At 39.8% G+C, this 23,277-nt stretch overlaps 1 long non-coding RNA gene across 2 annotated transcripts in view; it reads right to left on the reverse strand.

Annotated features, from left to right (window-relative positions):
- Positions 1-23,277, reverse strand: part of LOC115948359 — a 39,253-nt gene that overhangs the window by 4,049 nt on the left and 11,927 nt on the right. The window contains exons 3-4 of one of the 2 annotated variants that reach the window (XR_004082175.1): positions 20,593-20,744; positions 8,137-8,176 (exon numbers count right to left, since the gene is read on the reverse strand). This is a non-coding gene — a long non-coding RNA (uncharacterized LOC115948359). Of the gene's footprint in view, positions 1-8,136; positions 8,177-20,592; positions 20,745-23,277 lie in introns of those variants that run through there. The other variant, XR_004082177.1, reaches the window with a different exon arrangement.

Raw genomic sequence — 23,277 nt, forward strand, 5'->3', positions numbered from 1 at the left:
ACAAAAGAGGTTGGAAGACAGACTCCATTTGAGGGCAATATGTTATTCCCATCAAACTGTTTCCACTCTGAGTTTTCATACTTGAGAGGTTGGATAAGCCTTGGACAAGCCTCTGACCTTTTAAATGCTTAGCTGAATCTGGAATTCCAAACCTTTTGAAGCTATCCCATCATAAACACTAACATACAAACAGATTCCACATAAATACTAAATGCAAAAGTCATAATTTACAAATATGTCAGTGTGCCAAAGAACACTACTGAAGCTGTACAAAGATGTTTTTTTTACATGCACCACACGCTGAAAAGCAGCTAGACTAGCTCAAGGCAGCTTTTAAAAGTTTTTCACTACAGCATTACTTCAGCAAGTCCCCACAAATACCTGGGTTGTAGTGTGCAAAACTCAGCTGTTCACTTTGCATTAGATTGCACTCCTTCAAGCTTGAGATCCTGAGATGATAGCCTAAACAAATCAGCAGACATCCCCTGAAGTCTGGCTATTTGCCATTTGTATTCAGAAGCTCAGCTATGCTGTCTTTGTGACAGAGACATTACAAGAAAATAATTTGCTTCAGATAATATATATTGTTGTATTCCAGTTCTGCTAAAAGGACTACAGGAATTCAAGGTTACTTACTAGATCCATGTGTAAGATTCATAAGGCTCCTCATTTTTCATGATATCAGCATGAAATTGCATCCCCTCAAACCACTTAAAACTTCCCTGTTCCCTGGAAGCACCAGTGAATACAATTTTACAGGTACACCTTAATTCAAAAGCAGCAACAATAACTGTTTTTATCATTCAACAGAAAGATGCAGGCCACATTTTCCATGTGCTCTTATTATAGAATCTCACCAGAAAAAAAGCAACATACTGGTGTTTGCCATGGCCTGTTTGTGCACATCTTTAAGTTCAAGGACTGCACACAGACTTTCTGCCACAGAGAATCAGTCACATTGTTGACACCCACCCATCTACATTCAAGACATTCTTCAACAGCCACCAGTCAGCCACTTGGAAATGCAGCTCAAGGAACTGCAGTGATTTGGGTAGCAGAAATAATGTGGTTACTGGGAGAAAGTTTGTGGAAATGTATTGGCAAGATTAGTGGAAGAGCATTTCCTATAATTTGCTGACCACCAAATGAAAGATATTGCTCGAGCTGACTTGTAGTCTGTTTGCAGTTCTTTGTACATGTAGTCAGGATAACTGAGCTCGGAAAAACTGGGCACTCAGGGCAGCGTGTCTTTTTCCTAGAAAACTATGGTTGAATGAACAAGATTAATGAAATTCAGATACATACTTTCCAGAACAACTATAACTACCCCATCTGTGCCTCTGCAGTACTCAAAAATACTTTCTATGTTCTCGAGTATTTTGACAGTCTATCTGAGCAAGACTCATTTGGAGCACAGACATAAATAACCTATGAAAGTTTCAGCCATATAATATTCATATGATCCAGGTTGTCTTCTATTTGTTTGAAGGCAAAGAACTATAGTTGATTTCACCTGGAAACAAGTTAATGGGATTTTAGCTAAATAAATATGATTTCTAAGCATATCTTTTTCTTAATTTTCTAAATAAATCAGGGCTCACATGCTGGAGTAATACATGACACAACTCAAGTTTGGCATCTTTCTCTCTGACATCATAACAAACAAATGTGGCTTCTCATGGGGAACCCATACAGCCCATATGATCTCTATTTCTTTAAAGAAAGTGTCAATATATTAATTTGTCTGAGCTACCTGCCAGAATGCTACCCATATTTTTCTCCAACCCAACTCCTGCTTCAAGGGCACAAAGGGTGACTTGGGGGTGCTGCTCTTATTTGCTCCTTCCCAAACTAAGCTCTACCCCGGGCTCTTTCACCAAGTCATTGTAGAAGCCAAAGCGTCACAAGTCAGAGCAAAGCCACAAGTGCTCAGTGGTAGCAAGAGAAAATCACAAGTGGAAGGGGACCCAAAGAATGTCTCTGGTAGGGCAGCCATTAAGCAAGGCTCCTCCTAAGCACGTGTGTACTGCAAACACACATGAGGCTCCAGACTTCAGTAAATGGTTGAACAAGTTTACTGACATGACTCATTCTATTGCTATGTCTAAACCGAATCAATTTTAGCTGCTCAGCTCTGATGAATGTTATGGTCATAGCAACCATAAAAAATAAGAAAGGCACCTGAAAACATTAACAACATGGGAAAAATATGGGGTTTAGCTGAAAATAAACAGAAGAAATTTCAAAACGAAGAGCAAGTTTATTTGCTCTTTTCCAGAAAGATTACCTTCTCTCATAAAAGGATCTTGTTATTAGAGTTCCTTTGCTTCCCCAGCAAAAGTATCGTGGTTCTGTAACACTGTTAGTCTGGTCAAAGGCTATGTGGGCCCCAGAAGCAAGGCAATGACAGTGTTTATGAGAGCTCGAAGCGAGATGAGGATGAGAAAGATGAGGAGAGACAATACTAGTAATCTACAAAATAAAGAGCTAGGCAAGAGGGTAAAATTGCTGAAGGGTAGATAGAGCTAGTAGTGCAGAAACGCCATCAATTTCTTTGTAAGAAAAGGGAGGAGAAAATTGCACATGCTCAAAGAAAAGTCCTTGAAAGTACCTGACAGCCAACTCAGACTGAAGGGGAAATAAAAATTAATTTGGAGAAATTTAGATCCAGCAACATCTTATTCTGTTAACCCCTTTTGCTTAGTAAATTCCCTTCAAAGTGCTTTTCCTGATAAGGAAGTTTAGGGCCTAATCTGACAGGAACTAGGACTAGGATTTTATCCAGGGGGCTCTGCTGCTGAGTTTTTGAGCTGGCTGAAGCCATAGTAGCTGGAAATGCTGAAGTACATCTATGTCTACATTTTATACATTCTTCTACTCTTAGTTTGAAGTCATTGCTGAAGTTCTACACAGGAGGTCACAATTTGGGCATCAAATACAATATTTTCCATCCACCAGCTAGAACCTAACAAACATTGCCTTAAATAAATTTGTGCCCATGCCAAATTCAAAATTAACTTCCCAAGCCAAGCTAGGGTTGATGGGATGGGGCCAAGGGGCCCACAACTCTGCTGTTGAGCTAATGGAGCAGTCTCAAGCTGCCAATCCAACAAGGGAGACTTTTTTATTTAACATATACATTACACAACGTGTGCAATATTTTCCACATTCAATGAGAAGATTTTATTTATAAGCTGCCTGTGTTGAAATGGTCTCTTATTACAAGGAAGCAGCAAGCCAGGTTGAGCCTGGAAATGAACTCTCATTTTCTCCTTCACTGCAACATTCAGTGACATTTTGCTCATTCACGCCAAAAATATTTTACAGATGGTTTTGGACATTTACTGGATATGTAGGGCCTAGAATAATGAATTATATTCCCAAATCTTTTCATCTCATTCAGTCTTCATTACTTAACGGAACAGTCAGTGAGATACAGAGAAGTTTAAGGAATTGCATCTACCTCCAGAAAAAGGACCTATGGTGAAGACATTGACTCATTTTCAGCCAGAAGAGTGTAGTTTTTCTTCATCAACAGTTTCAAATGGATCAACATTTTGCAGATAGATTTCATATATAATTTTCAGTCTTTTCTACTAATGGAAAATTGAGTTAGATACTTCAGAGTTTGAAAGAACAGGCCAAATCTTTGCATCTATGCTGACTGCAATTGATACTTATACAAATAGTAAAAAAAAGGTCCATAATTCTCTCTTCATTCATGGGCCTGGGATAACTTCTCTGAAAATTCCTAGGTCCAGATTCACCCCTGATGTCAGTCAAATTTCTCATCACATGGGAAATTAGTCAGCATCAAAAAGAAGTCAGTGCATGTATGACGTTCTTGTAATGCTGTGTAATAATGATTTATTATGTAAGCCTTTGTGATATCCTGCAAGTATAAATACAATCAAAGTGGCCATTCAATTTCCAGACCCTTGATCTCATGTCAAGTGCTTTTGCTACACCTAAAACATTCAACAGATGGACTTGGGTAACAAATCCCAGAGGAATTTTCTGAATTGTGAATCCTGGTCCCACAGAGGCATCCTCTACCAGCTTTAAATTAAATATATATTCCTTACTGAGAAAAATATTTTCTAACTTCAGTATCTTCTCTGTATTCCCTGTTGTTGGACTTAAATTTCTTCCTGCTTGGAGAGTACTCATAGAACCAAGAACCATTGGTGGCTGTCAACCCCATTTTGGATATCCATCATTACTCATGTATTCCCCGAGGAATTCATTATGTGATTACATAAACCAGTGCATTGTCCAATGTAGAGAGCAGAGACATCTCTGAACAAACCAGTTGTGCTGCAAGCAACATGACTAATTCAGGCTGATAGCTCTAATTCCAGCTCTGGTACAACCTTTTCCACTCCAGGAGAGACCAGATTCCACTCCACTGTTGCAACAGATGTTTGTTTAACAGAGGATGTACATTAACCTTGGCAACTGGTACATAATTATTCAAATACTCTATAAATTAGCACTTTGTTTAACTGCTCTCTCTCTGATCAGGGAACAGAGACTAATTAGGAAAGAGGAACAGTTAGTAGCCAAGGACACTTTTGAAATCAGCCTACAGAGAAAAGAATTTCTTGTCTACATTTAAAAAGTCACACCATAGGCACTTAAAGTTAGAAGAGTGTCAGGGGAGTTTTAAAATGAAAGGCTGTGGAAAGAGCACAAAGATTGGAATGACTCATCCTCTCCTGGGAAAGCAAGAAAAGCTCTCTATCCTTCAAAAAAACCATTATTTATGTCTGATATCAATAAAATTCTAATGGGAAACAATTACTTTTCAATATAATTTCAGTAATAAAATCCTATTTATGCAAAATAGACAAGAAGACCACAAGCAAATACTTCTTTCCATGCAAAAGGTAGAAGTCAGTGCAAGAACTGACCTAGGCTGTCTGGGTTTAAACACTGACACTACAGGGTTTAGGGTCTCTTGGTATTTGAGAAAAGACAGGATGACAACAATATCAATCTGTCAGTGGAGACATGCTGAGTGAGATCTGAGCCACTGGAGGACAGAAAGTACAAAGGAGTGAGGCAATTTGATGGTCTCAAAAAAGCTGGCTGCCAGCTTTTCCAGAAGCATGCTGCGGGAGACATTGCAAAAGGCCTTGCTGAGTCAAATAGACACATCCACAGCCTTTCCTGCATCCACTAGCTGGGTCACCTGGCCATAAAAGGAGACCAGATTGGTCAAACACAACCTACCCCTCCTAAAGCCATGCTGGCTGGGTCTGATACCCTGATCCTGTAAGTGCTGCGTGATGACACTCAGTATAAACGGTTCCATCACCTCACCAGGTACTGAGGTCAGGTTAACCAGCCTGTAATTACCAGGATCCTCATTCCCACCCTTTTTGTGAATGGGTGTCACATTGGCCAGCTTCCAGCCATCTGGAACCTCACCAGTGAGCCAGGACTGCTGATAAATGATGGAGAGTAGGTTCACAAGCTCATCTGCCAGCTCCCTCATCACCCTGGGATGGATCCCATCTGATCCCACAGATTTATGAACCTCCAAGTAGCTCAGCAGTTCTCTGACTGCCTCCTCCTGGATAACAGGGGGACCATTCTGCTCCCTGACACCATCTACCAGCGCAGGAGGATAGATGTCCTGAGGACAAGCCGTCTTCCCACTAAAGACTGGGCCAAAGAAGGTGTTAAGAACTTCTGCCTTCTCCTCATCTGCAGTTACTGAGTTCCCTCCCACATCCAGTAGAGAACAAAGGTTGGTCTTACCCCTCCTTTTCCCATTAATATATTTGTAAAAACATGTTTTATTACCCTTTACAAAAGTTGTCAAAAGAAGTTCGAACTAAGCTATGGCCTCCCTAATTTTTTTCCTACGTGCCCTAGCAAGCCCCTTAAATTCTTCCTGAGAGACCTAACCCTCCTTCCAAAGACGATACATCCTCTTTTTACTCTTAAGTTCCTTTGAAACCTTGTTGCCCATCCAGGCTGGACATTTGCCTTGTTGACTCATCTCACAGCACACAGGAACAGTCTGTTCCTGTGCCCTCAAGATCTCTGTTTTGAAGCACACCCACCTTTCCTCAACTCCTGCATTTTTAAGGGCTGCTTCCCATGGAACTCTCTGAATAAGTCTCCTAAACAGGCCCAAGTCTGCCCTCTGGAAGTCTTGTGTAAAAGTCTTATTGATGTTCCTCCTGATTTCACCCTCTAGATCTAGGGCCTCACACCTGTTCTGAAGTGGCACCTGGGTGGGTGATGGGGGTCAGGAGGAACTTTTATTACCTCCCCAAGTAGGGACCATTTCCACTCCCCTCCAGGACACCAACCAGGTGTCCTCCTGTTGCCTGACACTGGGAAGCATGGGGGTCCTCTGACTCCTGGTGGGCCTCTCTCAAGGATGGCAGGGCAGAACTCCACCCATCTATTTCCCTTTCATTTTCCCTGATACTCCTTAGTCTTTCAACCTCCTCCCTAAGCTCAGCCACCAGCGAAAGGAGATTGTTCACTGGTTCACACTGCAGGCAGGCTTCCCCTGCAATGCCCCCTAGAACTGCTGACAAGCTCAAACACTGCACAGGAATGGGTCTGAATGGACACGTCATTTTTGGAGGGTTCTATTTGGCTACATACACTTTTACTAACTGCAGATTTTGATTGTGTAGAAACCATTACTAACAACAACAACAAGAACAAACAAACAAACGCCACAGAAACCAACTAACCAACCAACCAACCAACAGAAACAAGAGAGGAAAAACCTCACAAGCAGGAGGAAACCTGCAGCTCTGCCTGCTTGCCCTGTCTGCACCGCGCTCTGGTTGCCGCACTCCATCACTCGTGTGGCTAACGAGAACCAAGGGCTGGACAAGTGCTGTTTCCTGCAGTGACTGTATTCTTGAAGCAACTGGTTAGAGAACTGCCAAAAAAAAAAAAAAAGAAAAAATAAACTGCTGGTTGATTAATTTCTCAAGCCAGAAGAGGTTCAAAATGTTACTTTTGAAAATCTTGACCATGATGTATTCACAATCTATCTATTTGGGAGACTTAAGATACCAAACCTGAAACTCTTAACCAGGAACAATTAATTGGTAAGTTAAAAAGAAAGAAGTAAAAAGAACTAACAAAATTACTAACAAGTGGTGTTTTGGTAAAAATACAGGGCTGTCTGCAGATTTTCAAGATTGTGAGATTGAAAAATAGTAGATCTAAGCACCAGAGTAAAGAGGAATATTAGAAACAAGAAGGCATGCTCCAAAACACAGTTTGTACACCATGGAGAAAACCATTAAATAGTTAAATTAAGACATGTCAAAAGTAAAACCAGAGTAAGCAAGGACAAATGTGACTTTGAGAAAGAACTTTCTAAAGTAGTAAAAAGTAACAATAAGAATCTATTTCTAAAACATCACAAGCAGAAAGCCTGCCAGAGAGCCTTTAGTGTGGATAGATAGTCACAGTCTAATAGAGACACTTGCAGAAGTACAGTTACTCAAAAAAACTACTTACCTGTGATTCATTATTGAGAAACTTACAGAGGATTCTTTTTTCTCTGTCTTAAATTGAAAAGTCAGAAGGAAAGAAAGATTTACTGTTTTAATAGGAGCAGGTGACATTTGCCCAGGAGTCCTAAGGAAATTCATGTACAAAACTCTCAAGCTACTGGCTGATACAATTTACAATCTCAACATCTATGACTACCATAGTAAGGGAAGATGGCAAACATGACACTGCTTTACAGCATAGACATCTGAGAAATTTAGGAAAGTACAAATCAGGAAGCCTGTCTTGCCTACTGGGTGACTTGGCAGGGAGCAATTTGGGATTCCAGTTACATACATACAGGGTTAATCTGGGATGTCAATATAGGTGCCTTCAGCATAGGAATGAAATGCAGAACAGATCTGTTCAGATTCTTTGAAAGAGTAAATGAGCTCAAAACTGTGGTGCTCAGTAAAGGCACATGAAGAAAATGGCATTTTAGGAGTTATTAGGAAAGGAACAGAGAAAAAAATACAAACAAAATACACAAATACAAACACAATATTATGCCGTGGTTCAGCACCTCAGCCCACCTGTGTTGTGCACACCTTTAGTTACTGCATCTCAAAGATCATGTGGCTGAGCAGGAAAAGAACAGAGAAAAGCAAGAAGGATGGTCAGCAGTCTGGAGTGACTTCTGGAAGAGAAGAGAGGAAAAGGACTGTGCTCCCTCAGTTTGGAATAAAAATGACGGATGGAAGATATGCTAAAGTCTTCAAACCATGAGTGGAATACAAAGGTTAATACAGATCCATTATTTGTTATTCCTCCTGACACAAGATCCAGGGGATGCCAAAGCAAACTCTCAGGCAGCAGTTATAAAGCAAATAAAAGGAAGAACTTATCCCCCATGGGATTTATCATATATTAATTGCCATCCAGTGGTGTGGAAGGAAGAAGCCTCCAACTATAAATATGTTCAACAAAAATTTGACAAATTAATAATAGAAAATAGAAGTTCACCCAGAGTTATTAAATCCATGGATAAAGACTTTAGTCATGAAGGCCATGGGAGTACTGTAAAAACTGCTGGGGTGTAGAAATTTTCAGTAGAAATACTAAGATTGCATGAATGGAAAATGAAGAGGTATGTCTGTGCCTGGAAGCACCAGAAAGAAGAGCAGAAAAAGGAAGCTATGAATTGTAGGCACTGGTGGCAACCAAACCAGCATATGCTCAAATTCCTGGCACATCTACATGCAGTTTTCCAGGACAGTTGAGGTGAGAAGGCATCTCAGGAAATGATCTAGTGCAGCCCCCTGCTCTAAACAGGGCTACAGCCAGCTGAGTGTTGCATGCTTCCAAGGATGAGGATTCCACAACCCCTCTGTGTGAGCTATTCCAGTGTCCAGTGTTTGATTACTATCACAGGACATGAGTGCTCCTTACATTTAAACAGATTTTTCTGTGTTTCAGCTTGTGCCCATTGCTTCTTGTCCTCAGTGGGCACTACCGAGAAGAGTCTGGTTCCACCTTTTTAACTTCCCCGCACGCACATTGATAAGAGCCCCGTGAGCCTTCGCCAGGCTGAACAGTTCCAGCTCCCTCAGCCTCTCATGAAATGTCTGGTGCTCCAGCTGGCTTTGTGGCACTAATGGCCTCTCCTCTGACCAGGTTTCACATTAAGATTTGCTGTCACATTTCTGCAATGGCACTTCAGCACATACCACCAGTGAATTATCTCTGAATTTGCCTTATTCAGAACTCGGGCCTTTGGCTGGATCCAGTACAGCTGGTTTTAGGTGTCTTCACTGCCCTGCCTGTTTTTCTTCCCCGTTGTCATGCAGACAGTCCCTCTCCCAGCCAAATGGGCATCTCCAGCACAATGTACCCAGTGTGCTGGAGCTTCCCACTTCCCTCAGTGCAAATATAGTTGAATACAGTATGAACAAATTTACATTTGTAAAAGAAAAGGCTTACAGACCTTTTTCTGAAATGGCTCTGAAAAGCTGGTGCCGCCTCCCAAAACACAATGCTACATTCCACAAAATGAAACCAGGGGAGCTCAGTTGACTAAAGCAGAATGGTCTAGTTGTGTTATATTTATTGCAGCCCACACAAGAGCAGCAAATAAAAGACACAGCAAAGTAATGGGGGACTACAACAGAACTTCAACTTCCAGCGACATAGCTGGGAAAGTGGTTCCCTGTTTTTATGCATGCTTCTTTTTATATAACCTTCTTTAGACAGCAAAGGTATCTCAGAATGGTTTATAATTTTATATGGACCCACTGAGGTAAGAACAAAGACTAAATTATTTGCCACATCGTGAAATGAACTTTTTTACACTGGGACAATAGGGAGTTTTAAATTCACACTGCACTTCAGGTATGAGTTATTTAAACTGGGAAAATCTTTTCAAATTTCAGACAGAAAAAAAAAGTGAGATTCATTATATATAGTGCAAAAGCTACCAACTCATATACATGACATCAAGTCGTATATTACAGACATGAAGCTTTTCACATTTTACCGAATGTCATAAGGTTTGCAGTTCCCACATTGTGTTTCAGTATTTCTGCCAAAATTGCCAACAAAGAACGTGTCTTTAACTTCTCTGACCCTATTGTGTCAAAAACATCTCTCATGCACCCCATACTGTATCTTTTAGACCTACTTAGTGTTCATTTCTGAAATTTCAGAAATGCTCAATAGGAAAACCTCAGAACACACAATACAGCTTCTTTACATCTGGTATCGTACATCAAAAATCATGGCCATGAAAAAATGGTCTGCAATTTTTTCCTCACAAATTTAATGAAAGAACTACTAGTATTTCCACCAAAATAAGCTGGATATTGTAAATGGTTAAAAAAAGAAGTAACTGAGTTGATAAAAAAGAAATTACTTTTGCAATTTAACTCTTTGGCAGGCCTTAAATATCTGTCAAGAAAAAAAAGCAGAGCTCATTAATTCTAAATTAATTTGAAATTGAAACTTCATATTGATTAGTGCATTATTCACTCTATAAAATTAGTTTCTGTTTAGATTCTGATTTACAGCCACCTTAAAATGTTTGTCTCCTTACTCATTAGGCATAGCTAAAAAGAAATTATTATTTCAAAGTAAGCATGTAAAAGGTCAGTAATTCTTGTCTGTATCTCAGCTCAACAAAATCAAATATGAAACAAGTGTATCTGCCTCCTATTAATTAGTGCTGTGTATTCCTATTCCTATTTTCTTTTACCAGCCTTATGGATGTTTGAAGAAGAGCTCTGATTATGATCTGGAAAAGATGCTGGAGCATCTTTAGGCAGAACCTTCCCCTGTGATCCTCCAAAAGTGCCATCTAGTCCACGAAAGTATTTATCAACACAAATGCTCCTTTGAGAAGGTAAATGCTTTCCTTTAACTCACAGAATAGGCATGAATTGAGCCACAGGGGCAGGAGAATCCCTTCCAAGGGTGAATTTAACAATAAAGAGGATGCTGAAGATGCATTGCTTGCAAAAGTTAGCGTGACGGAAATAGTTCTCTTTTATTATTGAGAACTATATATCACTGACCAGAGATGAGCAGAAGAATAAAGGATCTGACACAGAAGCTGACACTTGTATTTGAAATGCAAGCAGGTTGACATTTGGTAAACCTCAGCCAGTGGCAGATAGCAAATGGCTGGGATTTACACCTTGACCAGAGACTGTCAATCCTAAGAGCAAAGCTCAGGAGTGCCACAAATTACTGCCTGGGGTGTGCAAACACTGTCAAGCAGATGATGTCCCCATAATCTGTGTGCACTGAAGTCTCCTGTCCAGAACACCATCTCACTGTATCTGACTTCCTGCTTTGCCTCTGCAGCACAGCACCCTGTTGTGGAGGCAGGGTCACAGTCCATCAGCAGCACCTACTGTATTCTATCCTGTTTCAAAAAGAGGATGTACACAAATATCAAATTTCTGCACTATCAAAATAATATTTTACACTTTAACTAGTTATAGCTCAAAAGCAAACCCTTGGCTGGTTCTGTGCAGAGTTGGTGAACATCAAGTAGAGAGGCCATTTAATCACTGACAGCAAATCAAATTCACACAGATTTTCAAATGCAACATATTTACACAACCCGTGTTTTAATTCCTGTTTACACAATAGCCATAGCACTTAAGTTTGCTCATTAACAGAAAGAACTCAAACAAGGCACAAGCACAAATTTCCCACAAAGCTTTCTATTTCCTTTATCACATCACAGTTGCAGTTATACCAAGAGTGAAATTTGTTCTAGAGTCTGTTTCAATGATAAATACCTGGGCATCCAGATTTTATTGTCTTGACTGAATCCTTGATGCTGCCAGGAGCACCCTTTTTGCAGTTTTTCATCAAAAGAGTTGACAACATCATGCTTGATGATGCATGGAAGATATCAGATAGATGAGCTCAACTCTTTGAGAAAGAGATTGGCTTCTCTACAAAGAATTCTTTAACTCCTCAGTAAGGACTAAACCTACTGTGCTAGTTGGCTTTCTAGTGTACAAATAAGTGTACTCTCTTTACCAGTGTCCTTCACACTACCAATGAAAGCTGAACCAACCATTCCTTGGTGTTTAAGATGTCTGTGATTCTTCCATTACTTCCAGAAGTTTGGTTCAAGACCTATCACGAGGATGCAATTACAGAGAATGTACCAATAGTCAAGCTTGTTATTTTTTTTAAAGTTGGATTATAAAATAATTATTATCAATAACCCTACAACAAAGACTGAAGGAAGCAGACAGTTATGGATGTCCAAAATACACAGTGCTGCATTACCTTACAAGTTTGACACGGAAGTCAAGACTAGCTTGTTTTCCATTAGAAGGCTCTCTGGCCATGGGCTAAGGTCTGGTGATACACCAGATTTTTAAAAATAAAAGAAGACCAAAACCTGCCCAGGATTAAAAAAAGGGATCATCACTCAATCAGCCCTAGTGTATTCTTCATGTAAATGAAGATGACTATGCAAATTACTACGAACATCAGCAGGCAAAGAGAAAAAAAGTAGGATTCATCTGATACAGGACAGAAGCAGGATTCCTGGCATCCAAAGGGATGTAAGATTAACTCACTATCTATATTACTTTTCCTATTTCTATCTTATTATTATAAAAGAAATTAGATAATGTTTTTTCTAGATATATCTGACTGAGATCCACAAAGAACCAGGCACCCCTCTGGTGCAGATCATCCTCCGAGACAATAGATATGGCCAGAGAAATTGCTGATGCAGCTGAACTCTGCTGTTGGAGATCACCATGCATTTACCAGAGCTGGAATGATATTGCTTCCACAGTTCATTCTTTTGGTTAAAACATAGAGCTCAGTTATCTTCCCTCTCAGAGCAGGTATGATCTATCTATTAATCTATCTACCTATGAGCAGTATCACATAAGTCAGGAAACTCAGCCTTCCTATCAATTGTATTATGACGTCTGAACAATTTTTCCTCTAGCTTTGAAAAGTAAGAATTATCAATGTGTTAGCAGGTTATGGATTGTGGATGCATGTTTATCCATGACGACCACAGGCTTGAAGAAAGAAAAGTGCAAGCCAGGCTTTGTACCCAACTCTGCTGTGATCAGCCACAGTAGACCAAAGAGACCAAAGACCAAAAGTCCATCCCAGTACCTCCTCATACCCTTAAATACAGCTAGTAGAGATGCTTAAGAGGAGAGTTCAAAACATAGGCAAGAACACAATGAAGCTTTGTCCAATTTACTAGATTCTGGTGAAGTTTAGCGATTACCCAGTCTACTGGTATTTTTGTTTTTGTTTTTGTTTTTTTTTGCTGCATGCAATATAACCTAGTTTCTTAAAGAGTCTTTGCCAAACACACCTTGGAAAATGCTTTTTCTGAAATAGGAGTTCAAATTGTTTAACCTCTTTACTCGGTCACCTAGATGGATAGATAGGATTAAAATGCCTTTCCCTGTGAAGCATCTTTGAGATATTCCAGGCCAAGTCTCCATACAAATGTACAGTATTAGATTATTAGTATATTTTTGATAGGGCTTCTGTCTTTCATTTTATCCTGAAGTCAGTAAGCGCAGTACTTCTCATATTCCATTGTGTGGTTTGCTTTGTCAGACTAAACCTGATATCTGCTTCCCTACTAATATCATCACACTGTCTGAATGTATTTTGAGAGCTTACGATACTTGGCAAGGAGTGGGTTTGCTTTTGTTGTTGTTGGGTCAGAAAGCAGTACATTTAATTTAAACGTTAGCACAAGATGGGATTTATCTGATCAAGAACTCATGCAATAATAGAAAGGGGTATATTTCCTTTAAAAAACAGGGACCCCTTGATATCTTTTCAATGCCAAAGGTTTTCATCTGTTTGAATGACAGCCACATACTCTCATTACACTGACTTAAACCAATAACAAGAGCAGGGAAGCTGGACAAGGATGCAAAAGCAGATTTTTTTGGCAGCTGTCTGTAATACATTTGGACTTGTGAATGAAAGATGGTGACATGCCTCCAGCAACCCAAAAGCCTTTTATCAGGCAAAAATATCCTTAAAACATATTTGCAGAACAGTGTTAAAATAATTTAAAATTATTGATGCATTTTTACTGGAAGGTGCAAATAGGAATTTAAGCCTTTCCTTGTCAATGATACTGTTTAATGGAGCATGTCCATGAGGAGTCAGCTGCTGTGCTCGGTAGCCTTGAGCAGCCCAGCCCAAAGCAACATTTCCAAGCTAGATGCCCATCACCCAGACAGCAGCACGGCTTCCCCCAGCCTTGCGTGTCACCAAGCCCAGGCCGGAGCAGATGGCACAGCTGGGGCTACAGGGCACTGCTCCTGGATCAGCACCACTCCTGTGCTTCCCAAAGTGGGGCCAGAGCTGATGGCACAGGCTGGGAGTACAGGGCACTGCTCCTGGATCAGCACTGCTCCTGTGCTTCCCAAAGTGGGGCCAGAGCCAATGGTGTGGGCTGCGGGTACAAGGCACAGCTCCTGGATCAGCGCTGCTCCTGTGCTTCCCAAAGTGGGGCCAGAGCCAATGGCACAGGCTGGGAGTACAGGGCACTGCTCCCGGATCAGCGCTGCTCCTGTGCTTCCCAAAGTGGGGTCCCACCTCTCCTCTCCATCTGATTGCATCTGACGTTTCCGTTCAGTGAAAGAATGAATGCAGGAACTTCACCAAAAGTTTGAACCTTGCAACAATTTAATTAGTGGTGACAGTAGCATCTGGGGTTTCCAGAGCATATACCCCAACATAGTCACCTATTTCTGCAAAAAGCCACCATCCTTGAATTAAAACTTTTATGTTTAATGCTCACCTTTACAATAGCACCGTGTCTGACACAGCTACCTGGGCATAGCTTGCTCTTTTGAAAGAAATATTTTAAGTATGTATTTCTGTCTTTCATGTTTTTCTCTCCTCCCCTTAGGGTAATGGCATATGTTGACTCTCCTAAGCTTTAACAGCAATGTTATATATATTGAGATTCTATCTGGACAAGATATGAATGGAAATATTATACACAGCTAAATGAGAAAACACTGATTTTTGTGTGAGTCCCCAAAGGCCTACTTTTTCTGTTTGTTTTACTTTTCATAAAATTTATTTTGGCTGTAGCCAGATTGATGGTGATTATATTTGAAATCCCTCCCACAAATCTGTCACATAAATACACCATTAATTTAGGATCTTTAAAATTATTTGGATAATGAATTAATTTTCTTATTCATTAGCAGATACTGGTCATTGCTATAAGAGGAGCAAACAATCTGAAACATTCCTCGTGTTAGCAGACCTTAGGTGCCAGGGTTTGCTACTGCTTCAAATACATTCATACTAGTTAGAAACCTACACAGCTTCAAGAAAAAAAAATTTTGAAAAAAACACCTCAAGCAATATCAGATGTCTTACTAGCCTAAACTATGCAACCTGAGCAATGGCCAAATTTGCGGGTTCTCCTTTTGCCAAATAACAGCAACAAAAGCCAACAAAACCCTCACCCTTAAACAGATTTTTGAAGTTTGATACAAAGTAAATCCTGAGCTTCATCGGCGTTTCTGCTGATAATACTGGTAGATTTGATATCTTTCAGCAAAATTGAAAAAAAAAAAAAGAAAAAAAGGCAGAAAGAAAAAGCTGCAGTGAAGGGAGCAGGAAGTGCCCACTGCGGGGTCTGTGGTCCACACAGCTTTTATTTCATGGAGACACACAGACAGCCTATTCCCTGGTGACGGCTCTCTGCGCTTTCCAATCCTGCACAGGATTTCCTTCTGTCTGAAAGTGTAAGAGTCGCTCCAGTAAACACTCTGCATATGTGTTCCAGCTGCTGCACTCATTCTGCCAGCACAGCCCAGTGACAAGAAAAGTATTATTTCCTACTAAAACCTTCTAATCACCAGACCATGCCATTTTCATCTGGCTGTTCCAGGCATCGAGAACTTGCATGGCTTTTGGTAACCTAATCATGATTAAGAAATTAGCTTTTGCATCCCAGCACAGTGACCCTCATCTCAGGATTCTGCAAGCTGAACTTGCGAGCAGGCTGGGCTGTGCTGAGAGCTCAGTTTCCAGGAAAGCTTGCACTGATTAATATAGACTCCAGAACCTATATTATTGAAAACACTGATACATATGCAAATGCATGTAAATACACACATCCATGCACACTATATATTTGTATTAATATTATATATAACACATACACACGTGTTTAAAAGAAATTACCATCTGTACAATTTGCTGATGTCCCTATTTGTTTTGGCAGGGTCTTGCCTTTACAGGAAGAGGGTTTTTTTTGTTGCAAAGCCCTGCACAGCTTTGCCATTCCTTTCTAGAACAACTGCATGGAACACGATGGAGAGAAACATTCTCAACCTGCAGTAAAGAAAATAAGACTTAAGAACAAGCTTAAGACATATCCTATTACTAGCATAACAATGACTTTTTTCAAAACTGGACTATCCTCTCCCTAGGGACATTTTAGCAGATTTTTTTAACCCTTTCTTTAGAGGAATTGTGGCAATTGTTAAAGACTAATTCCTCAAATATTTTTCGAAGAATACATTTTGTTTAGTACTAATACTTTTTTCCTTTTTAGGGAACCACTGTCAACAGCTCTGCTCTGCTGCAGTTCCATAAATCTTCTGGAAAAACAAAATAAAATACAAGTCCAACTCTCATCAGTTTTCATTTTTAGGTTTATAATTTTAACCTTCTTCTTTAACGAAACAAAATCCTCACAGTCTCCCCCCTGCACTCACAACAGGAAGTTTTTAATTGTTCAACCCATGTGTACTCAAACAAGACTGACAGGAGAACCCTGATTGTTCAAATGGAAATTGGAGCATGGTAATTACACACTCAAAACTGACTTCAAATAAAGGGCAAAGCTTTTTCTATACAGCACAAAATATGCAAACCTAAGTTCAAACAAGGGCCAATTCGGCAAAATACTCCTTTCTATACAGCTTAGAGCAATTTTGGGATGAGGAAGATATTTTAACTCTCATATTTACATTTTGATGACTATTTTAATGTATTAATATACATAAAGTAGACCAAGGAAAAGCAAACATTTCCAGACCTGTAAATATGATGAACGTACTTCCAACATTTATGTTGGCACCAGATTTCTCCACTTAGTGACACATTAACACAAAGCTTTGCATTTAAAAAATTCACACAATTATGTTTTTCTAAAAAATTATATCTTTCCATAACCCATTTCATATGAAAATATCCGTGTTTTATGCCCTTCCTTTAAAACCAATCAAAATATTTTACTAGGTTGATGGAGTAGCTTGGCAATTTGGCATCTATGTCTGCATGGCCATTGAGGAACAGAGTTCAATTCCCAGCTCTACGAGCTGAAACAGATGTAGAAACCACAGCACTGATCTTCACATGCTGTAGGAAGGAACTGTCTCCTTTGGAAGAACTGCATTCCTTGAGAGCAGAGTGCCAGGTGAGGGTACTGAAATGAGCTAGGGTTGTGAATCCCCAGATAATGGGATCCAGGGAAGACTTACCTGCTATGGATAGGCACTGTGTTATCATATGCCATGAGCCTTTTTATCCAACTGTACTGCAGGGATCAACTTATCCATGATCTATGATTAAGTATATGATCTATGCTTAAAGTACAGAAAACAAATATATAAGGAGGAAAAAAGCAAAACCACAAAGAACTCCTTGCAACATTTTGCTTATTAAAAATAACTCCTTTAGGGTGTCTTTAATGAGGAAAACTTGACACAAATAAGGCTCTTTGAATGTCTGTTGGTGATGTTATAACCACATTAATATTCACACATAGTGCATTCACCAGTTTGTCTATTCCTCTTAATATTGTTTGAATTCCTTTTTGGTAAGCCTCTCCAGACAGTGCGCATCAAAGGGATTATTGCACTTAGTGGGTGATTAAAGCCACTTGCCCTTCAGTCTCATGCCTGCAATGCCACTTTAGGCACACAATAATAACCCTGAAATGACTAGCTGTCATGTCTCATTGCTTAATTATATTGTCATGAAGGTGCCCTCCTCAGAAACCTCCTTAGAAAATCCAAAAGAAACACACTCTAGCAGTAGTTTTCTTTTCTTCAAAGGTTTTTACAATTATTATTATTATCTCTTAAAAACTTAAAGAAAACACCAATAGTCTTAAACAAGCAAATCCATAGAGCTGCGAGTCCAAAGAGTCCCAGACCTCAAGACTGACGTGAAATATCTCACAAGAGATGGAAATCCTGTCCTGGCAGGAATCCACTAAGGCAAACAGCAGCTCAGTGGTTATTACAGCCTGTAATACCTGTTGTTTAGCAGTAATTTTCAAGGGAATTAATTTCAGTTCAAATGAAATGTCCAGGGACTTTCCACACACCTTGAGTCATTGGCTGCCAAATTGCCCCAAGAGGGACAATGGGAGACTCTCAGGCCCAGCCTACAAGTTTCTTGGTGTCCAGAGCTGTTCACTGAGTTTGGTTCAAATCCAACATGACCTTTGTAGCACTGCAAGGGCAGCCTCAGACATTCCCTGAATAAGCAGAAGACCCACACCTTTTTCTTCATGTGGAAGCACTATGAAAGAGACTATTATTATTTAAATTCTCCCCAAACATGGCTGTGTACAAGTCGGCAATTGCTCTTTTTCATTATGTTTTTCCTCAGGAGTAGATGATGTTGAAGCCATTCCTAGTTGCATTATTCACAGATGTTACCATGGGGAGAAAAGGGATTATGCCTACGGAGCTTAACACAGATTTCTAACAATGCTCACAGCCCTCCTTTGCCATCCAAGGGGCACGATGGAAGGCAGGCCATATGGGGCAGTCTCCTCCCATGCATGGAGCTAGGTCTGAGAATTATTTCATCCTTTTTGTGCTTTTTTGCACATTTATACACATGCACATGCAGAATTGTTGCTCATTTTCAATAAATATGACCAAGACCAGTTCCATTAAAAAATTGCTACAGGCAACAGCGTAAGGGCAGAAACCACTCTGCAATGCATTAATCATGAAATTTTAAGAGTTTGACAGCTGTTCATGACAAAACATTGAAGAGTTGTACAGAGCTGTGATTTGATAGCTTCGTATTATGACAAGCTAGTCCTGTCTGTTCGTGTTTCAGTGATTAACTCCCATCACTCTGTCTAGCTTTGTGCAGTAAGAGCAGTTTCAGAGGTGGAAACTTTGCCCTTCTGCTACTTAGAGCAGCTATGATGTGTCTGAGTCTGTCATGACAGCATCAGCAAGAGACAAATCTGGGAGTACAGCTTAGGCTAGATAAGCCTCTAGGAACACTGCAAGAGAGCACAGACCCACAGATCTACTCCTCTCATCAATTTTCACTTGCACACTGGTAGCAATGAAATTCATGTGCATCCTTGACCAAGTATTCCCCACTGTCACAGCACCATGGATGTGGCTTTTGCAAGACGCTACCTCCACCTCCAGCTCTGATGTCAAACCAACTGCATTTATAGCAACTATTAAGCTGCTAATGCAAAGTACATGACACATACACAAGCAAGCAATATTATGCTAAAAATACCTATCAAAGTTTCAAATAATGTCTTGCAGTTCAGCATTTTGAAGTGCATAGCTGACTTTCAGAATAACTGAAATTTTCATCTGGAAAGAAAATGATCCTGTTCTTTGTAATTTCCATATGTGGCTTCAATCCAGTCCATTACAATTCAGTTCACTGACTCCAACAGTAAAGAAAACAACCATTAGCTAGCAACCTATAGAGATTTCCTTTCTTCTCATGGTCCAGAGCCTTTAATCTCTTAGCAAGCACAAGTGGCTGCTGAAGTGCATTTGTTCAGGGCTCAGTTTAAAATATGAATTAACAGAGTTGTCATACTGCCATAAATGAAGATGTTTAACATTATCCCTGAACATTACAGCTAGTCTACAGTAGATTAAATCCATTGAAAACCCAGCTACACATATTTATTCTAGTTGGGTGTCTAGTAAGGTGTCCTCACTAGAACAATGAGACAATTTAGCCATAACTACCTCATAGCAGTTACTGTAATTAGGAGACCTCCTATAATAGTACAGAGCAGCAACAGTTAATGGAGTTATTTTTTTTTGTTAAAGGCAAGCATTACCTCAAGAGGGAATAGGGTTCTTCTTTTAGAAAAATGACTTTTAAATAACATCCTAAAAAGCTAGCAGGTCATTACTCATTTTCAATAATGACAACAGGTAATTTATTGTCATGCACATGCCACGCAGTTAAGAAAGGGGTCAGCTCTAGGTGTGTTAGCAGCAGGAGTTCTCAAAATAGATGTGCAAGGAACAGTCACACTAATCTAAAAGTTAGGTCAGATTTTCTATACTTTATTTTGAATCAATTTATTCCCTGACAGAAATAATGAAACTTACAATGAAAAATATCCAAAGAATCAGGTTAAATTTTTGAAAGATGCTAAAAATTGAGAGCATTCAATTGGCAATGAATTAACATAGTCAGATTATCAGATTTGGGGTCAGATTCTCCAAAAACAACAACAACAACAAAGGCTATTTGAGGTGTCTTGGATAATTTGATAATTTCCACAAAGGCAGAACCCTGTAAAAGTGATTGTTTCAGAAAATGTACCTGTTCATTCATATGCTGATGTGTTCTAAGTCCACAGACAGGTATGTGAGTGGTGACATCCATGTAGTCATCAACCCTCAGCAGATTCCAGCACCATTTTTACAGCCAGTATCTGCAGGTTTCCTGGATGCTGGGAAAGAAGTCTCTCTTAACTACAATATTGAACAGAAAACATATAATGTGGTCAATTTTTTTGTTTTCAAGAACAACTATTACATGATGTTCTGTTATCACCAATACTGAATTGCCTTTTAGCTCAGACTAGAGCATAAATTGTCTGAAAATCCATCCATCTGAAGAAAAATGCGTAGAGTTTTCATTATTATCAGGAACACTATCAGGGGAACAAATCTGTATGATACCTGGTGGAAGTCTGTTGCCAGGGTTCCCCCAAGCTCTCCCTTAACCTGCAAACACCACCTGGGATGCGTAAGAAGCTGATACTTGCTGCTTTCATAACTTCACTGGCTTGGTGACATGTTATGAATAGGAGAAATATTAGGAATGATTTTAAGCATTCCTTCCCTGATGCTCCAAATCCCTTGTTTACTTTATTGCCTGAGAGCTGTCAGATTGGCCCCTCAGCTGACAAGTCTTGAAGTTGAGTGAAGCTGTCAAACAATGATTTGCAGTAGGCAGCCGCCTCCAAAGGGTTTCTGTACACAGGAATTCGAAGAGAAACAGTGATAACCTTTCAAACTCCCCTAGCTCTCTGCTGTTTGACATGCACAGAGTTTGAAGCAATGCCATTTAACACAAAAACATCAAACTGAAAGTAATTACTCAGCTGCACGGGAAGAGGTAGGAAAATACTTTGCTTTTCTTAAACAAGATTCCAGGTGGTGCTGATCTTGAACCTCAGAAAGCTTTATCAAAAATTATCAGCCTGGAAAAATACAGCCATAGGAAAGCTGCTATTGCAAAACCAATATGATTACCGAAGTCAGTCCAAATTATTAAATTCAAACCCAAGTATGAACTAATGCAAAAGTTTGAATTTGAGTCTGAAATTTTGATAAGTTCAAGCTCTCTCTCTTTCAGTGTATAAACCTAGAGAACAGTGACAGTTTTGACAATTGCTATTTACCCAGAAAGAAAGTTTACAACTTGATTTGGAAATTTCCACGATTTGTCATCCAGGAGGGGTCCTTTGGGTTCCTCCCTGGAAGTTGCAGAGACTATTTCAGTACTGAACTCTGTTCTTTAAGCAGCGACTTTAAGAGGAGCCTGAAGTTCAATGAGTATTTCAGGAAAGTGCATACACTTTTCAATAATAAATCCATCATTAAACTTCTTGGCCTCGTGGCCTGCGTCTCTTAACACCTTGTGCCATTTGTAGGCATTCTGAAAGGCTGTGGAAGGATGCTGTTGGCTGATGGGGCTGCACTACCAACTCCAGATTTACAGAAAAACAGAAATATTTTTTTTTAGTAAAATGATCAACTTGATACATAAATGCTGAATGAATATCAAAAGAAACCAATTCATTTTGCAATGAAGCACATATTTTTTTTAAATGAAAGAAAGCAAAATATATTTCTGTATTTATATTTAGACTTACATAAAATTGTGTCATACAAGTATGGCATGAGTACATATGACTTTCTAATAATTTGGAAAGACAGAAGTGTTTTCTAGTTTTTTAGATTGCTGTACCTTTCTTTTCTGATTTAATAGTTAATCTGATATGCTCATTATTTATATTTTCTGTAGAAATTTCACAAAAATCAGCTTTGAAGGTAATTCCTCTTTTATTAATTAAATCATCAGTCAAACCTTTCCTGACTTCCTCCCTCAAGTCATAAGAAAAAGAGCAAAATTCCCTGTTTCATTATTCTCTTTTAAATCAGTCCAACAGAAGGAAATGAAATTTTCAAAGGGATTGCATGGAGGCTGCAGAGCGGGGACTGGCAGGGTCCGTTTGCTCTCCAGCCCTGATATCCTCTGTGGCCTTTGGCAAGGCACCCAGCCACTTTCCACTTCAGTCTCCCTGGAGGGAAAAAAGGATTTAGGTAGCCTTATACAGGTCAGCTATGAGAGCCTTGTTCTTGTGTTTCCTACAGTACTTATATGAGTCCCACTCACTTTGAAAGAGGTTTCTGGCACCACTTGGTACTACACAGTCGCCAATACTAAACCCTAACCCTTCACAGGAGGAAATTGCTCCTGTGATTAAACCTGCTCCGAGCAGAATGCACTGTGTGAGAGCTGAGTGGTGACCTTAGATGGGGGAAAAGGTGCAAGAAAAACTGGCAAATGCTGGGCTTCAGTCAGGTCAGCTAGCAACAGCCTGCAAACTACTCCAGGATTACACTGAGACAAGAATGCAGAGCACTCACTACTTCCTGACACTGCAAAAAGAAAAAAAAATTAGCAAAAGGCAGCCAAACAAAGCAAAGCACCTGCAGCATGAATTTCTGGGCTTTGGCATGAGAATCAGATCATGTTGCTTATAGGACAATAATTAGGAAGGGAGTTTCTAGGCCCATAATTAAAGAGTTAAGAGCTTACCAGCCCTGAGTTGCAGATGTATTACGTGCCATAAATGGTGTCAAGAAAAGTTCAGGAGAGTTGTGAAGAAATCCTGCCAAAACTCATGCCCAAACACATTTAATAACAAAATATGTGTACATGACAAGCATGTCTGACAGTTCAGTTTTCTAGACACTACATGGTGTTTTGAAG

The sequence above is a fragment of the Geospiza fortis genome, unplaced genomic scaffold (assembly GCF_000277835.1).
Source record: "Geospiza fortis unplaced genomic scaffold, GeoFor_1.0 scaffold41, whole genome shotgun sequence".
Taxonomy (NCBI): Eukaryota; Metazoa; Chordata; class Aves; order Passeriformes; family Thraupidae; genus Geospiza; species Geospiza fortis.